The sequence below is a fragment of the Wyeomyia smithii genome, chromosome 2 (genome assembly GCF_029784165.1).
Source record: "Wyeomyia smithii strain HCP4-BCI-WySm-NY-G18 chromosome 2, ASM2978416v1, whole genome shotgun sequence".
Taxonomy (NCBI): Eukaryota; Metazoa; Arthropoda; class Insecta; order Diptera; family Culicidae; genus Wyeomyia; species Wyeomyia smithii.
In genome coordinates, this window is record NC_073695.1 from 65,213,420 (window position 1) to 65,233,512 (window position 20,093).

The following is a 20,093-nucleotide window of genomic DNA, read 5'->3' on the forward strand; positions in this document are numbered from 1 at the left end:
TCGAATTTAATATTATAGAAAGATTCACAACTCACCATGGGTGCGTATTCTGCAGAAAGTTCGATTTTATACTGTTTTTGTCGCACCCCAGAGCGATGAGAACGGTTACGCAATGCTCAGTTGGTCGCCGAGCAATTTATTTCATTTTTCTTGCGTGCGCGGATGCTCTGTCAAATTAGGAGCGTTTTTCGTCAGAGAAACTATCGCTCTGCGCTCTCTCTCAGCGATGGAAACGACGTAACAAAATGTTGATGCATTGCTCACTCGGAAATAATAAATACATAACTAGACTATATACAGCTCTTAGAAGAGAGTGATCCGCGCAACTCGTTGTGTTTTTTTCACCGTACGTGGCTCGTCGCACGAGGAAAAACGATTGCAAAAGAGAATAATAAACTTGACTTGTCCCCTTCGTATCACAGTGAGTCAGTGATGTCCGATTTTTTCAACTAATCGATTAATTGTTCTTCGATCATTTTGTCAGTGCCCGCTTATCGGACTCGATTAACTGACACGAGATATTCGATTAATCGAGATAATCGATTATTTGATTGCGTTAGCCAGACAAATCTGGCAGAAAGCTCTAGAAATATTCCGTGGCCTACCTCTTGATTTCGTTGTACGAAGTTGGTTCAGCGAACAAGCCTATGATCGGATCTCTACTGCAAATTCTGTGTTAAATAGTGTATCCCCTAAACTTTGCTTTTTTGCAGCAAAAATATTGTGCAATTTTACAACATATTAAAATTTTCTTCAAGACACTTTTTGGCTATTCGGTTTGAAATCACATTATTCAATATATTTATTAATTCAATTAGCCTAATTCTTTATGAATCTTCGAGAGAGTATTTTTCCGATTCATTTAATTCTTCAGTTTTGCAATTGTGCATTCGTTTGCAAGTGATTTTGCTGTACGAAAAACTTTACACTAGATTTAAGTGATCGAATCCTATATCCTAAACATTAGGCAAACCAATCAATAAATAGGAACCACCATATAAATTTACTTGTTAGCGTTGGAAAAGCGAGAGAAGAAAAATTTATTTCAAAAATGCTAAACATTCGAATGGCAATGAATGTCCCTAGACACCCTGTGACGTGAGTAGGTGCCGTCAGTAGAACCATGCATCCTCTCCTATCGGCTGTTAGATTAGGAACATTTCTAGGTGGGGTCTTGGGAGCCGATTTCGCAGCTTTGTAATCGTTTGACCGGCTTTGCTGAATAGACTTCTGAAGGAACGGATGTTCCCAGAACTGGCATGTATTTCATCGGTATTTTATAAAGCGTTGGAATCTGTCCTTTTCGGTTCCATACTATAATTGGGTCAGAATTTCTTGGTGCCAAATCGCCATGCAAATACTGCCGTAACTCCCCGGGTAATCCAACCATATGGTTGATGTTTTTGTATCTTGATGCTTCTCTAGCAAGAGTACCGTGGGCAGCCCACAGGTCATTACTCGGTTCGATTTTGACTGGTTCAGGTTGCTCCTCTCTACACTGCCTAGTAATTTTTTGCATCATATTAACTAAAATTATATTAAATGTGACATATGTTTATACAAAGAAAAGCAACATTTTTCATCTTACTCACCAATTCAAGAAATCTTTTTAGATGTGTTCAGTGTTCAGCTCTCAAGATCTGCCAGAGGTAATTGGCATACTTTGTTAGCCTGACTTACTTCCTGTTGTACCTCTGCGTGATGAAAAAAGCAAAAATATTTTATTTCTTCATTTTCGCATGCAAAAACAGACAAAATATCAGCAACACCGTCAACGCGAATTCGTTCGGTTCTTGCATGCGAAAAAGAGGGAAGGAAATATTTTAGCTCTGGCACTCACACATATTTTAACAATCGCTTATGTGAGTTCGCGTAAGTGCGAACAGCAAATAATCGATTAGCTCGATCAATCGAGAAGTAATCGGACATCACTAACAGTGACGCAGTAGCAATGATGTGGTACGGTTACGGCGGGAGGGAGAGTTATTTTAGGCTATCGGACAACTTGGGCAACGATTGTTTCCAGCAGGTTTGCTACACAAATTAATGAAAAACTACTGGAGTAGTCTGAAACATGATATATAATATTTTTTTGTTTTATTCATTAAAAAAAGGCAGCTTAAGCAGGTAACACAAAAATTAATAGGTATCAAACTTTGCTATTATCCAATTACGTTGGGCTTGCGGTTATGTCGAACATTTTCCTCATATTAAGAGAGAGAGAGGGGAGAGAGAGGATGTGGCTAACTGATATAAATAAATTGAAAAAACGCAAGGTTGGCATAATTTGCGTGATTGATCGTGGGTCGTGGACGCGAAATAAACGCAATAGTCATCTTCGCGTGCTAATTAGTAGACATTCAAATGCTTGATCCTATCTCCTAAAACTTATTTCTTTTTAGTCGTATTGAACTAAGATTTTTAGTAAACATAACAATAATTCTTTTCTAGCAACAATAAGTTTCAGGGTACGTTTCGTTCGTTTCCTTTCGGATTGACTCTTTTTTTTGTGTGCAAAATTTTAGTTCAATCAGACTTAAAATGTGGTGGCGCAAAGCGATTGAAGTTTGGCCTTTTTGAAAACCGAAAAATCACCCAAGGAGGGGGTACGTGAAATTTCGGTTTTTGAAATTTTTTTTTTTGATGCCAAACGACTTAAAAACGCATGAAACGTCGAGAATTGGTGTCATCTGAAAAAAATTCTTTTTCGACTCTGGGACTTAGTCGTTTTATCAGTGTGGAAGGCGGAGTTTAAAATATTTAGAATTTATTCAATGAAATTGATCGCTGGTCTCTCGTAATAGCCTGTATAATAATATACACTATAACTAGCATCGAATACATTATTTTTCATTAGGGTGGTTCATAAAATTGTGAAAAATGAGTATAAAATTAAAAAAGCACTTCGATTCGTTTATTTGGTGTGACGTCTTCGACAAAGTTGTAGATAATACTTCTGTCTTTCCAAAAAATTTACAATTAAAATAATTATTTATTGAAAAATAAGTTAGAAGAAAAATTAAAAATTAATTATTCAAATGAGCTCATTTTTTTTAAATTTGTTTTTTTTAATAAAACCTACAAAAGATTACCAAAACAATAAAAACAATTCGACCTTTTAGAAATTGAACAAAAAAAATATCCTTTCAATTATTTTTTTTAAAGAAACGTTTTTCTTTTGGAAGCATAAAATATTATCTACAACTTTGCCGAAGACACTATGTCAATCAAACAAACCGTTTCGACTGTAGACATATTTTTATTTTCCAATAGAGCACTGTATGAGGAATTAAGAATATGGGTACAGTCAAAAAGGTTTATTTGATTGTCATAGTGTATCTGACTAAGTTATAAATAATAACTTTGTTCTTCCAAAAAAGATGTACCCTTGTGAAAAAAACTAAATTAAAAAAATAATTTTTTTTTTCTGATTCCTCCATGACCGGTTTCGTTGCTCAGGTAATCTTTCGTAGTTTTTATAGAAAAAAATCGTTTTTTTTAAGTGGGCTGTTTTGGATAATTAATTTTTAACTTTCTTTTTATTTTTTTTTTCAAAAAATCAATAATATGTTTTTAGAGCGTATATTGTTTTTGGAAGACAAAACAACTTTGCCGAAGACGTCACACCGCTCAAACGAACCATGTCGGCTCTAAAAATACCTATCCGAAATAGCATTTTTCAATAGCTTTTCAAAAATGAGTTGTGTTTAAAAAAATTGAACCAATAGCACAAAATGGCATCTTTTGCCTATAAAAACGTCTATGTAAAGTTTCAGCCAATGGGCACGTTCACGTTCTGATGATGTAAACTTGACAGAAAATGTATGGTCGAACTGTCAAAACGACGCAAACCCAGAAACAACGAGTCAATTGTGTTCCGTATCTGATTGAGATCCCTGCACTCTCATTATCACTGAATAACATCAATACAGTCTAATGTCCGAGAATATAAGCCAGAGCACTGTGTGTTCGATCAAGTGTTGGCAAAAGAAATTATTGTGGTAAATAAAACGAATAAATTGTCTGGTACAACATTCGTAAAAACAAGTACAAGTGTAGATTTTTCAAACAAAATATAAATAAACATTCCATCAGTTTCCACAGTTTCATGTACTTTCAAGACATTTGGAATCTAAAACATTTTTTAAATATTCAAAGTGTGTGATTTTGCAAATGACATGAAAGCATTCAACATTTTTCGCGAGACACAATCTTAATTTTGGATTGAGATAGTTTTTTTTGCACAGACTGGTTTTTCGAAACATTTTGTAAATTTGTTTCGTAATATCTTGCCAGTTTACATGTTTTTTTTTCCAATTCAACATTGCCACCCTAAGGACAATGATGTAACAAATATTATATTTTCAGGAATTTTCTCTTGGTATTGAGTGAAAAGTGATTTTTTTCATTTCATACTCATTTTTACACAATATTATGAACCACCCTATGCCGAATAAATGAGCCACCCTAATGAAACATAATGTATTCGATGCTAGTTATAGTGTATATCATTATACAGGCTATTTCGAGAGACTAGCGATCAATTTCATTGAATAAATTCTAAATGTTTTAAGAGTCGATTTGTGCAAAAAAAAATTTTTTTCTTTCAGATGACACCAATTCTCGACGTTTTATACGTTTTTAAGTCTTTTGGCATCAAAAAAAAATTCAAAAACCGAAATTTCACGTACCCCCTCTTCACAATTAATAATAAGGCCGATTATTTAAGCATCCCTAAGATGTGATCCACAGTAGCGATCATTTCCCCTTATCATTCAATACAAGATCGGTTATCAAAAATTGTATTTGTGTAGGCATGACACGATCACACGACGATCGTGATCCCAATTATACTCACCACTGACCCATCATATCGAGTTCAATACGAGGGCAGTGGCAGTTCGGTTTTGATAGCGAGAGATAACGCATGTCGTTTGAACACACTGGCATTAAAGTGATAGAAATTGGCTGAATCTAATCGTTAAAATACAATTTATTTTTCGGAACTAGTTGCTTATTATTTCAAAGTCACCCGCGGTCCTAGTCACATTCATAAACACCCTCTCGGGTGATATTCCGGTTTCCATACGATGATTGGCACCCTAGTGTACATAGTTCAACCAGCCCACCAATAATTTTCCGCCGGTGCACTCTCACTATCGTGGACTCATCCGGTTGCCCAGCGTGTTTAATTCTTTTGCGGCGCAAAAGGTTTTTTACTTCGTCATCTTCATCAAGCCGTTTTCCGAAATTTAAAATATTAAATCGGGGGAGGAAATATTAAATTCAATGGGGTGCTGCTCCCGAAGATGCCGATGGCAGTTTGAAATGATTATAGTTTTTGGCCGGTAAGTGCATTTCTCCGCCGCGATGCATCTGAAACCGCCATTCTCTACTGCGAAAACTTGCCGAACTTTTTGCGGATATATTAACCTTTTTTTGACAAAAATCACAATCATTGGCAGAATGATCATGAATGATCTTTGTTCAACATATGTACATATTGCGACTAACTCCATATACTCAGCTGTGCACATTTAGATACAGATGTTGTTGTTAGCACGAACGAGAAGAGGTGAATAGTGCGAAGGAAGCGAAAGAGAGGACCAGCAGGGATACTATATACATGGTGCTCCTTTGCAATCCTCGTAACTCGTCTTACACATAGATCTGCTTGCAAATGTGAGAAGAGTAAATGTATATCGCACACTGACAGCGATGTTAATGCATCACAAAGGAGATTTATATGTATTCAAAAATCGCTAGAAACGATTTTCTTCCATCGCTGCTCTCTACAGCAGATGGTGTGATACACATTGAATGTAAGCTCGCAGTTGTTAAGAGGGAAGAAAACTCTTTCTCTTTAAGATGAAGATGAGCAAAACAAAGCCTGCGAATACTTCTTTTGAAATATTGGCTGAAATAAAAATCTTATATTTGAAATACTGTAGAACCTGAATTGTATGTCACTTTTTCATCTCAATTTTTTCGAATAACTACTAATAACTAGTAATATGAGTAAGGTTGTACAGTGGAAAATTATCACAGACAGACAGACAGACAGACAGACAGACAGACAGACAGACAGACAGACAGACAGACAGACAGACAGACAGACAGACAGACAGACAGACAGACAGACAGACAGACAGACAGACAGACAGACAGACAGACAGACAGACAGACAGACAGACAGACAGACAGACAGACAGACAGACAGACAGACAGACAGACAGACAGACAGACAGACAGACAGACAGACAGACAGACAGACAGACAGACAGACAGACAGACAGACAGACAGACAGACAGACAGACAGACAGACAGACAGACAGACAGACAGACAGACAGACAGACAGACAGACAGACAGACAGACAGACAGACAGACAGACAGACAGACAGACAGACAGACAGACAGACAGACAGACAGACAGACAGACAGACAGACAGACAGACAGACAGACAGACAGACAGACAGACAGACAGACAGACAGACAGACAGACAGACAGACAGACAGACAGACAGACAGACAGACAGACAGACAGACAGACAGACAGACAGACAGACAGACAGACAGACAGACAGACAGACAGACAGACAGACAGACAGACAGACAGACAGACAGACAGACAGACAGACAGACAGACAGACAGACAGACAGACAGACAGACAGACAGACAGACAGACAGACAGACGGACAGACAGACAGACAGACAGACAGACAGACAGACAGACAGACAGACAGACAGACGGACAGACAGACAGACAGACAGACAGACAGACAGACAGACAGGCAGACAGACAGACGGACAGACAGACAGACAGACAGACAGACTTATGTGATAAATACTGGAAATATGTTCCGTTCAATAAGCAGACAGAATGTGAAGTAGAGAGAGCGAAAAATAAGCGAACTAGAAATATGATACGTATTTGGAACAATATACCGCATCCCGACGGGACTGGAACCCGCAATCTCCCTGCCTCAGGTATGGTGTTCTGACCAATTAAACTACGGGGGACAGTGGTAGTGTTCCACAATCTATATCGCATTACATTCCACTGCCGACTCATTCTATTGCTCATCCCTAACTGCACACACTGCTGTGCAAGCGTTTTTTATAGACTGAAAGGAATGTCTCATCACACACAGAAGAGTCAGCTGATGCTGATAACTCTTATAGACCTGTGTGATCGAGACCAAAGTCAGTCTGCGTCGTGCTTGCAAGTGCGTCACAACAACGGAAGGTGCTCCGTACTGCTAAACTTTTCGAACTAAATTTCTATTTTTAACAACGGCTCCCGTTAACACGCAAGTTACTGGAAATATTACACAAAAGATAAACTTTCAGTCTTTCTGCTGTTTTGGCAGCACGGCGCGCAACAACTGTCAACTCAGTTTAACAGAAAAAAACACACAACCGCCACCAACACTGCGGATGGAATATTCCTCATTACTGTAACTCGTTTGAATTGACCACATGCTTGTCATTCTCCTCAGTATGTAAAAAGAGCGCAGAAAAAATTCATCGTGCACTTCCCTTTCAGTATGAGCCTGCGTGTAGCAAATGCTTCCACCACACTGCTTCTTTCTCCACTCCAAAGTGTCTCAATCATCTTACAAACACAATTCCAGCTCATCCCACATCTGATAGAAACAAGAGGGGTGAATCCAGGGGGATGCTGTGGAAGTTATGTTTAATGAGTCAACATCTCTGGCAAAAATTGAAAAAAAGAAGAAAAAGGATAAACATTGTTTGTCAACATCGGGTGTAAATAATTGCAATTAATCAAATGAATAATATGATAGTTGAAATTCAACTAATTTTAATGAGATATTCATCCGTAGGCGGGTAGTTTTCTATCACTATTGTAACAATCGTTGCCATTTGCATTCTCTTCCCGTACAATAGTCCAGAGCTCCTACAAAAACTTAACCTAATGTTACCTTGTCCTGGACGGCTCCTTCACCTGCAAACCATTCATTATACTTGGTAATTGAATAACAAAACAACAAGTTTGCACAATACTCGCAGTTTTTGGTTAAAAAGCGATAAAAATCAAACAAAAAGAGCGACCGTAAAAAAATTGACAACTACCGTGGTATATCTGCGTTGTGTGCTATATCGAAACTGTTCGAGCTAATCGTACTACAACCAATTTTCGCGCACTGCCAAAATATCATTGCTGACGAAGAACACGGGTTTCTTCCGAAACGCTCATGTATGACGAATTTACTCTGCCTAACAAGTTTCGTAATCGACAGCTTCATTGACCGATCTCGGACACGATCTATACGGACCTCTCAGCCGCCTCCGACAAAATAGATCATCGAGTTGCCGTTGCTTGACCGTTATGGCTTTAGCGGCAGCCTGCTGTGTTGGTTAGAGTCATATTTAGTGGGACGAACTTCGAGTGTGAAAATTAACAACGAAATCTCAAAATCGTTCTCGGCTTCTTTCGGGATCGCTCAAGGCAGTCATCTTGGCCCACTAGTGTTCCTACTCTACTTCAACGACGTGCACATTCTGCCGATGCCGCTTTTCTTCAGGAACAACTCAACATATTCGCTTCCTGGTGCGAGATTAATCGTATGGTACTAAACCCGTCCAAATGCTCCGTTATAACATTTACGAGAAAACACAGGCCACTACAAGTTGACTACATTCTAAACGGTTCTCCAGTATAGCGAGTCGTCTTCATTAAGGATCTCGGAGTACTTCTGGACGAAAAACTCACCTTCAAGCAACACATATCTTTCATCGTAGCGAAGGCTTCTAGACAACTAGGACTCATTTTCCGAATGACACGTGATTTCAAAAATATCCACTGCCTAGTCACGCTTTACTGTTCGCTTGTTCGGTCTTCATTGGAGTACTGTTCTACAGTCTGGGTGCCTCATCATAATAATGCTATCTACCGAATTGCAAATATCCAGCGCCAGTTTGTACGTTATGCCCTTCGAATGCTTCCCTGGCAACAGCCCATGCGTAATACCAGGTATAAGGACCGATGCCAGCTGCTCCAGATCGATACTCTTCAACTACGTCGGGAAACAGCACGCGCTATGCTCGTCTCCGATATTCTGACATCACGGGTCGACTGTCCTGCCATTCTGCGTCAAATCAATGTTCCGGAGTTATTTGTATCAGTATTAGTAGCCATTAGGACAATTTATTTTATGTCTGTTGGTAATAGTAAATAAATAAATAAAATCAGCAGAATTTAACTAAGTTGTTCCGCTGTCTAAACCTTTTTGTGGTAGACACAAAAAAAAAAAAAAAACAAAACGTCAAACAAGTTTTGTTTTGGGCTTTATTTCAAATAAAGCCCCGATATGTAGTCTACTGTCAAACGTGTAGGATTGAGATAGGGTTGCCATCCCCTCTGGGTGAATCGCTCTACAGAGAAAACGCAGAAGCACGCCACAGAGTCCACTGGCGAGTAGTCTGGAAAGTGAAAAAAAAAACCTACCAGGCAAAAGTGTAGTCCTCGTGTAGCTACACCGCGAAAACGAATTCGACCAGAGTAAACTCGACCGGCACGAGCAACGCAGTCTATTTTTTTCTCCCAATCTCAGCTCCTTCTCTGTCATGCTCAAGAAACAAACTGTAAAACGCACTGCAGATAGCTCTGCTGCGTAATTATTGTGCATGATGTCCATACGTGTGAAAATATACACCATAGTTCTTTGTCTCGCAAAAGAGAGATTTCAGATTTCACCGCGGTGCTTTCAGGAAGCTCACCAGATAAAAATCGTCTGTCGTTCTCTTCTAGCATATGCGGTGATTTGCTCTTTAGTGTGAGAGCAGTTGTTTTCGCAGTGCAAGATGTTCTCCTGCACTCTAGAGGTTTTCTGAGGAGAAAAGACAAGCATGATTGACCATAACGTAAATAAATTTCGTGGTACGTCTGTCTGTTTGTGGACAGACTTAAGCACCTTGAACATATCAATATTTTTAGTTGTCACCCGCAAAGATGGTCAAAACCGTATCAGGGAATTCTCATGAGAAAATCCCATTGGATCCTGATCACGCATAATACGCGATGTGTTCTATCGTCCTTCGAAAAGAGGCATTATGTGACAAATAAATCGCCGAAAGAGAAACTGAGAGACGGAGTTGACTCACCCGCTGAAAAAAAGAATATTTATTGCCGATCACCATCATTGGCCACCGTTATATCTCTGACGTGAATTTTTTCCAAGGATGAAATTAATAATTTAAAAAACAAGCTGAAAAACCTAAATTTAGTTTTAAAATACAAAAATATTCTATCTAGCAACAGAATATTTTTTCTGAAATCTTTGGTTTATTATCTTCAAAAATCATATACCAGTATTGTTTTGACAACTTACGTCTATGAATTGTGAGAATAAGAAAAAAGAAATTTTGAACAAAAAACGCGTTATTAAGCAATAAAAAGGGAAGTCCCACAGAGAGGGGGTATTCCAATCGACACCAAAAGTGGGACTATTTCAAAAAGCAAAATCTTTTTTTTTTGGGAAAAAAAGAAAGTGCTCGAAAAAAATACAACACATTCTTTTGTGTATAATTTTCAAAAAAAAATAAATTATTAATTGAAAATTAAAAATTAATGAAATTTTGAGTAAAATCAGTTTAGAATGTAATGTTTATATGTGCAAAATGTCGTCATAATCTGTCGATTGGTTATCGAGATAGAGCAGTTCCACAAAAAATGTCCCAATTTTAATATTTTTTTAAAAAGTAATTTTTGATTTGGGTTAAACTTTGCATAGATGTTTCTATTGGCAAAAAATACCATTTGCTTTTGGTTTGATTTTTTGGAGCACGACTCATTTTTGAGAAGCTATTGAAAAATGCTATTTTGGGCATGATTACAAATATTTTTGGGGCCAAAACGGTTTGTTTGATCGGTGTGACTTCTTCGGTAAAGTTGTGGATACTATTTTTGTCTTTCTGAAAAAAATACACTCCAAAAAAATTATAATTTTCTTGAAATAAAGAATCAAAACTAAATTATCTGAAAAAGCAACAAAATTCGGATTTTTTTTTAACTTGATTTCGAATTTTTTTTTTAGAGTGTATGTATTTTTTGGAAAGACAAAATTGTTATCTACAACCTTGCCGAAGACGTCATATGATGCGTAGTTTACTACGAATTCAACTAGCCTTTACGTAGCCTTTGGTAACGTGGCCTTTTGGTAACCGCGCGGTTGGAATGGATAAACTGTTTAGCCTTTCCACAACCCTGCGCATGTTGGCAATGACATGCTATATCTAGCTTTTCTCATCGAACTAACCTTTAATGGCGAGAAAACATTATATTGGTTTTATAACATTGATTATTCTACTAGATAAAATCATGATAAAAAATATGAAATACATTTTACAAGTTGTTTCTTTGTACGCTGGTAATGAGAAAAACATTTTCAATCTGCACAAAAGTCTGCCTTGGTGGCAGCCCAACAGTCTGGTGAAAATTCTCTAGTCATGACGGAAAAATAAACGATGGTCGATCGGTGGTTCATTAATCAACGGTTTGTTAGGTAGGATCCAGGGTGTGGTTGGAAATTAATCAAGAATTTCAAGCCGCTTTAAAAAAATGAAGCACAAAAAATGCTGGGTGGGAACGCTTTGTTGATTTCAGCACACAGCAAAAAGTTTCCGCATGCTAAAAGTAACTCAAAACGAATAAGTGCTTCTATGAACACGATTTGTTTGTGCTTGTTGTTTATCTTCTGTCGTAATACACAGTACAATATTAACTCCAGCGAAAACCGAGTGAAATCCGCTCACGCCGGAAGATTTTCAAATAGTTTTACCGTACCTACTCATAAATAAATCATAGAGACTTACGTGCTGTTCAGTGATTTTCGAATTTCAAACATTGCAAAAATTGTTACCTGAACCATACTTTTCATCCGTATTCCATCGAATAGCAAGCAGAGACTCGTTTACTTCCGTCCGAGCGCACTTCCCGGTCATTGCCGTGCCGCCGAGAAAGCCTCGTAACATGACACTGATTAGTATACAATAAAGCGACCGCTGGCGCGAAAAAAATCAATACTCTCCTATGAATAATGGATCCCGCAGATCGCAAACGACGACAGGACCTTGACAGCAAAATAATGAACCTGGTTTGAAAAGTAAGCAGCCAGTAGCAGCAGCAACATCACACGCCCGACCCGTGCCAGTTCCGGCCGTCATTATTTCGGTGTCAACTTTGAGTTGGTAGCTTCGTGCACAAGCAAAAAAAAACATCCCACCCATTAAGCGAAGCAACAGATGTGTGACACAAATTCTGTCTTTTGACAAATTGATGCGGAGCGAAAAAAGTGGATTAGACAAACAACGAATCGAAACATTCACCAAAGCAAAAATGTCTATATTTGACGCTGGCCACGCTTCGGTCGCTTCGCTGTCGGTAAATGTTTTCGTTTGTAATTTATGAATGTGCACTCAACTCAGTGTCATTCGGAGGTTTTATTCAAACAATGTTACACCATGCTGAGCTTACAAATTTTCAAAAAAAAAAGTATCTGGAAAATTTATTTATAAGCTATTTTATATTTCCTCTACCAAATTCACCAAAGCGACTGGTAGTGTGCCAACGCTGTTTATTGAACACAGTGCAGGAAATTCAATTCATCGAAACGGCTCCCAATTTGCCGCAATTCCATGCATAAAATTACCCCCCATTCCGCTCGAAAATCTGCGCGCCATCTAGCGCCCTGGTAACATGACTATTAATATTATTATTATTACCCACATCCCCTGGCCGCCAGGGGAATCCTTCCGGCTTCGTTTGTAACTCAACGGGGGTAAAGCGGAAAGGTTTTTCCATGAAGTGACTGCAGAACTGAAACAAAACGACGGTACTTGTTATTCTTGCTGGAAAGAAAAACCGGATGACTTACCAACGAAAATGAATCCCATGTGAAGCTTCGATTTACCCCGGTCCTTTTTGCCGTCTGTTTTTTTTTTTCACGCTTTCGATAACACTTCACGCTTGCAGCATACATTATTCGTACAGCATAACAAAAAATACGATGTGCACAATGCACATTTTACTGTTCGTTGGGCTGCCCGTCGAATGCATAAATTAAAGAACCGATATGCTGTGCAAACAAGGAAAGGCTGAGGTAGGTAAGCATGTAGTTTTTTGTTGTTTGAAACAAAAATAAAAGAATGTTTCCCGGCAGCTACACCGGCTAGATCCTTTTGCGTTCGAGACACTCACAAATGATGTTATTCAGCTTGGAATAGTTGAAAGAGGGGACAAATAAAATCGTTTAAGGATTTTAGCAATTTTTGTTTTTAAATTCAGAATTTACTATAAAAATGACTTGATTTTTGTCTTTCAAAGTTTTCTGAATAATAACTTTTTCGATTTTTTTTTTCATACTATTCATAGCACGCATCGTAAATGGTCATTCAATGATCAGCTTAGGAAAAATAGAATACTTATAATAATTTCATAAACACATCATCTGTTGTTACCAAAAAGAAACATGATAATATTTATTACCGTCATGTGCATTTTAAATGATCACACTGACACGTCCTTTCATACTTTCGACTCACTCATTTATTAAGGATATAGCATGGAAATTTTAGACTCAAGTTTTACACAGTTTTCGTCAGAATGTGAAAAACGCTCTTATATCTCAGAAGCTATGAACATAGTTGAATTCAAATAAATGGGTTTTCAAACCCTTAAACAATGAATTTCATAATGTTTAAACATGTGGTTTGAAAGTTATAGAGAGAAACGAAACCCGTGGACTGTTTAAAACTATAGCTAAATATGTGGCCTCAATATCATTTAAATTTAATATTGTACTATTTCAATGTTTGCGGCCTTGCTCGGGATTGAAGTTGAAATTAAAAGTCATTTCTATCATTTCACTTTTTGCCTTTCTCCTATTGCCTTTCTCCTAGAAAGGTCTAGCAATCACTGCAAAAACTAAAGTGCGCAAAAGGGGCCGAATGTCGTATACCACTCGACTCAGTTCGACGAACTGAGCATTTTTGCATGTGTGTGTGTAACGCTCTCCCAATCTCACTCGATTTTCTCAGAGATGGCTGAAACGATTTCAATGAAATCAATTGCAAATGAAAGGTTACAGAAGTTACAGAAAGAAACGTGTTCTGGAGACTGTTTAATCTCACTCATGTTTCTCAGAGATGGCTGGACCGATTTTCATAAAATCAGTGTCATATGGAAAGTCTTGTTGCCCCATAAGACCCTAATGATTTTTTTTGCAAACGGATTATTACTTTTCCTGTTATGATTAAAAATGTGAAATCCAGGTTATTAATTTAGGTTTTTTCAGGTTATGTCACTTGCTTAGTTTCGCAAGACGCAAAGAGCTTCTATTTTAGAGCATGAACTATGTATGAGAAATGAATCACATTTTGTGTTGGTAACCAGTGCAGTGTGGAACCGAATATTCTGAGATCTCTAGACACGCAACAAAACAACACACGTTGTATCGTGTTGTGTCTTAAAAGGAGAATAATTGAATTCTTGTGTTAAATATAGGTAGGCAGCAGGACTGCAGCACTTTTACCCACGCAACAGTATTTCATGCTGTTGCGTATTGCATACTCCGGCTGCGGCTGCGAATGAGGAGATAACAAAATTCGGTTCTGAGTTGGAAATGATACTGTGAAGTTGAACTATGTATAACCGTCTTTCTTAATACGTTTTAATATTTTTGTAATGTGTAACATATTAGTTCATTAAGCAGACAATGTGTGCAGCAGGGAAAGCGAAAAATAAGCGAACTGGAAATATGATACTGATTTGGAAAAATTTACCGCATCCCGACGGGATATTAGTAGCATTTTTTACAATGAGTGACCATTGCTCCCAGCTGGTCTCGAGTAACGATGTTGGCCTAACAAGCCAGTTATTGTAGGTTCGAGTCCCGGCTCGGGAGAGACTGTTGGTGTCAGCAGAATCTTAGCGCTAGCCTCGCAATTGTCCTGTACATTAAAAAAGTTGGCTGCGAAGTCTGTGTATCATTAACAGATGGTCGAGTTCAGAATCGGAATATAGCATCAAAGTTTTACTTTTTTGATCATTGTTTTTAAAAGCAGCAATTACCCATTTCGTCCACAAGAACAATTAAAAAGGTTCTTATCAGGACTAACACTTAATAGTTTGATGAATAATAATTTACTTAGTTCTACTTCAACCATGCTGTCGTGTCTTGGATACCATCCTGTAATTTTTTGCTGTGTTAAATTGGCCATATTAAACGCTGTTTGTTAAAAAAAAACATTATCATACAGAACTATATGCCAGCATCGTTTTGTTTGTAATCTATTTGCAACCATATACTCATGTGGAAATGTCGAAAACTAACTCCAAGCAGCATTCTAAAATCCAAGATCTTCCGCTTTCAGGGAAACAGCCTAAGATGGTCAAATAATATTCAATTAGGATATTTTAAGAAACGGAATGATGTTCAGAAGAGAGAATAAGATTCCAGACAACAATCAAAATGGCGCTGTCTGGTTTCTCTAATACAGCCTTAAGGTGAAACCTCATTGAACCCAAAAATGGCCGACTTTGGGTCACCACTTCGAATTTTCGAAAGCACAAGACACGGAAATAGTTAATACGTTCCCTGTGAAAATGCTATTTTATGTTTGCTGTGGTGAAGCAAACATAAAATAGAAGTTTCATAGGGAACGCAATGAGTATTTCCGAGTCTTGTGCTTTTGAAAATTCGAAGTGGTGACTCGAAGTCGGCCATTTTTGGATTCAATGAGTTTTCACCTTAAATGTTTCTATACAATCCAACATGAATACTTGCGGAATCGGAATGATGTCTGGAGATCGGAAATCAACCCAAGATGGCAACATTCGGTTTCATGAAAATAGCCTTGAATGGTTTTATATCATCTAATAAGAATATTTCCGAATTCGGGATCATAATCAGAGGCCGAAAATAAATCTAAGACGCCATTATGAAAATCAATAGGGTAACTTTCGGTTTCAGAAAACATCGTGAAATAGTCAACTAACGCCAAGTAAGGATATGTTCAGGTAGAGAGGATATCCATCCATCCATCCTGGTTCCATACGGTTTCTGAAAAACAACCTAAAATGGCCAAATACATTCGATAACAAAAGGCCGCAAACTGATCCCAGACCCCATTATGACTTTTTCTGGTTTAAAAAACAGTGAGAATTTGTTAAAAACCATGCAGTATTAATATTTACGGAATCGAAACGATGTCTAAAGGTCGAAAATTAACTAGAGATGTTGTTCTAAATTTCAAGATGGCGGTTGTACTGAAAATCTAAAAATTCAGTTGGTCATATCTCCGGAACCACAAATAACTCGCTGTAGTTTTGTGTTTTTCTGTTAGTCAGAAAGGTACTCTATGAAAGCTTGGATTCGTTAGCGTCTTTTCGAGTTACAACTTCGACAAAAAACCATTCAGTTTTTTTTTCATGTATACTGCATATAATAAATAATAAATCACTAGGAATTGTTCATCTTAATTTACCACGTTAAAACATTCAAACAACCATGTTTTAGGCATTAGAGTTGAATATGTAAATGAAAAACTGTATTAGAAAGGCCATTTTAGAAAAAGTCTTGTATCTGAGCAATTCCACACAAAAAAAACTGGCAATCAATTTAATCGACCATTTTTGATTTGGCTGAAATTTTGCATAGACGTTGCTATAGGCAAAGGATGCCATTTTTTGCTATTGGTTATATTTTCTGGAACACGATTAATGTTGGAGAAGGTATTGAAAAATGCCTTTTTGGGAAGGTATTGATGATTACAAATATTTTTTTTTTGAAGGACCTACAACTTTGCCGAAGACACTATGCCAATAATTCAAACCGTTTCGGCTGTAGAAATCTTTTTAATTTCCAATAGAGCACTCATGGGGAATTAAAAATATTTTTACAGTCAAAACGGCTTGTCTCTTTGGCAAAGTTGTATATAATAATTTTGTCCTTCCATAAAAAATGTATCCTGTGAAAAAAAAAAAATCATTCATCTTTCAAAATATCATAACTTTTTTTCCCTGATTTTTCCCCGATTGCATTGTTTAGGTAACCTTTTGTAGTTTTTATATAAAAAAAATAAATTTTTAAAAAATGAGCTTCATTATATAATTGATTAATTAATAAATTTTTAATTTTTCATTAATTTTTAATTTTTCATTAAACTTTTTTTTTATTTAAATAAAATATTTTTTTTAGATTTTTTTCGGAGACATAATTATTATCTACAACTTTGCCGAAGACGTCATACCGATCAAACAAACCGTTTTGGCCCTCAAAATATTTGTTATCATCAATACCTTCCCAAAATAGCATTTTTCAATAGCTTCTCAAAAATGAGTCGTGTTCCAAAAAATTCAACCAATAGCACAAAATGGCATCTTTTGCCGATAGAAACGTCTATGCTAATTTTAGCCAAATCAAAAGTGACAATTTAAAATAAAAATATTAAAACTGGGACATTTCTTGTGGAACTGCTCATCTCTGAAATCTTAATTTTAGAGGTTTGAGATATTCAGCAAACAGTTTTGTAATAAAACTCTGCACAAACTATGTGTCAAGCAAGTGATGTTCAAAAGTTAGGTGTGAACCCCTATATAAGGTGAAAGTTGTTATTAATTCCTTTTAAGCATACGAAAAAAGGCAGTGACCTAGGCATAACATAGGACTTGAAAAAACGATTTGCTCCCAGTGTGCGACGGGTACGTTCGCCTAGTAAATTTCTATAAATAAAAGATGGCCGGTTTCCGAGAAACAGTGAAAAACTATGGAAAATGTTTACGAACCAATATTGAGGTATTTCTGGGAGCAGGATGACGCGAAACAAGAAACCGATGTCCGACGACGTTCTGAATTTCAAGATAGTGACTTCCGGTTCCAATTTATTCTGCAATTAACCAGGAGCGCAGTAGGATATGCGTCAAGAACGAATACCACAATGCTTTTCACATCAGCTGATGAGAACCTTCCTCGGCTCCAAACACCCCATCCATTCAATTTTTCCCGGAACTCAACTCACAACGTGTTAAGCATAGGAGTCCGCACTTAGATTTACATAAATACACAAAAAAAAATTGTGAAATAATCTACCTAGAGGCCAGCATATCAGGCCGATGTAAGTCTTGCTCTTTAAGAAGACTATCAGCATAATGAAGTGGGGGCGGATGTAACGGTAACCTCGTTTCGTTCACACTATCCGAAAGGTTTACATTGTTTAAAAAGTTAAAACCCGAACCGGGTTATTAAATTATACGGTAAAAGCCAGTATACAGCAATGTGTATCTAAATTCAGCCGGAAAAGCAAAAACCTGCACATTCTTGTGCATGCGAACAAATATTAAAAAGTAAAGCACTCAGTACGATCACGCAAGGCACTCAGCGGTGTTCGAGTGAGCGAGGTGAGTTCAGAGATTGAGCGCATCAATTAGTCACCGCTCTCAGCTCCCGTAGTCACCGGAGCTTTCGCTTAAATAGAATGAAAAGGCCATAGAATGGCTCAAGAATAGGCAAGATAGGAAATGGAAGTTAGGCTAGCGGTGAGTTAATTGTTATTAATAAACTTAATCATGTTCATTAAGCAGACAGTATGTGTAGTAGGGAAAGCGAAAAATAAGCGAACTGGAAATTTGACACAGATTTGGAAAAATATACCGCATCCCAACGGCATTTTTCCAAATCTGTATCATATTTTCAGTTTGCTTATTTTTCGCTTTCCCTACTGCACATACTGTCTGCTTAATGAACTTGTGTGTTGACTGGTAAAAGCCGTTGATAAAAATGAAAATTCAGGTCGAAAGAACTTAATCATTCCCAAGTAACTATTGGGTACGGTCGAGTGACTGTGCGTATGGGAGTTTTGTGTTTTTTTTTCACGTAAATATCACAAGTTTTCAATGACTAGACTGGTAAACTCAGGCTTTTCCGTAGAGCTCAAATTGAAAAAAATGAAAGACTTTTAGCTTTCTAACCAGAGACTTTCCGTAAGCCAACGTAGAAGGCTAAAAAGTTCTAATCTTTTAAGGGCAATTATTTTAAGATTAAGAGCAACGTTTTTTCGTTTTTGTCGACCAGTACTGTTCTACAACGTCCAGAGACACAATAATCATATTCGATCCCATTTTTAAATCCAATATGGCGGCTTCCACTTCTTGGAAAACGGGAGAACATTGAGATAAATATTTTACCGGGATGACTCCTTGAAACCAAAAACTGGTGTTCAAAAAAGAATTGGGATTACTGAGTTTTTCCCATGGTCGATTGTTTGTTTCACCTAGAAATATGTGCATTTCGGCTCATGATGGTGAAACGAAAAATATTGGCGTCAACCAAGTTATGAACTGCAGTTGGAGCCAACATTTGATTACAGAATGCGTACTGCTTCAAATTTTGAACACTTAAGCTATGATGTTTGATGATGACTTCTTTCATTAAAAATAAAAAAAAAATTAAAAATTCAATTTTCACTCAGAAGTGTTCGAAGTTTGAATAAAAAAGTATATCAAAGTAGAATGCAGAGGTGAGTAGGAAAAATATCACAGTAGTTTAATTTTCTCACGAGAAGAACCAGGTACTTTCAGCTAGTGTTTTTTACCGATAATTTATCAAGCTACTACAATTTTCCTTGATTATTTCTGATATCCTGTAGGTTGTTAGATATCCGAAGATTAAGGATAACTAATGCAAACCAGTGATGGTAATGTTCGACGAATTGAAAAAAAGAGAGATTATAGTTAATCCGTTCATGTGATTTTTCATACTCCTAGCCAAGTGGAAAGCGCTTAAAGTCTTCAGAGACTTAAATAAAGTTTTCCCGTCAACAAAGCGTAAAATCCGGTGAGCAGTTACTCTGCGACCTTCAGACGTACTTCCGAGCTTGCTAGGGGTATCAAAATTCACAAAGGTTAGGAAGCTTTAATCTTTTTTTTTTTCTAGTTTGAGCTCTAGAGCAAATTTAAAAGTTAAAAGTCGATTTAATCCGATTTAAGCTAGTTTCAATTACTTTTTCAGTAGAAATTCACAAAATTTGAATAAAAATCTTGATAAAAAGTTTTTAAAATAGTAGCGT

At 37.2% G+C, this 20,093-nt stretch overlaps 1 protein-coding gene across 3 annotated transcripts in view; it reads right to left on the reverse strand.

The window, feature by feature from the left end:
* Positions 1-20,093, reverse strand: part of LOC129725677 (calsyntenin-1) — a 374,057-nt gene that overhangs the window by 50,204 nt on the left and 303,760 nt on the right. The gene's annotated exons all lie outside the window — the stretch shown is intronic.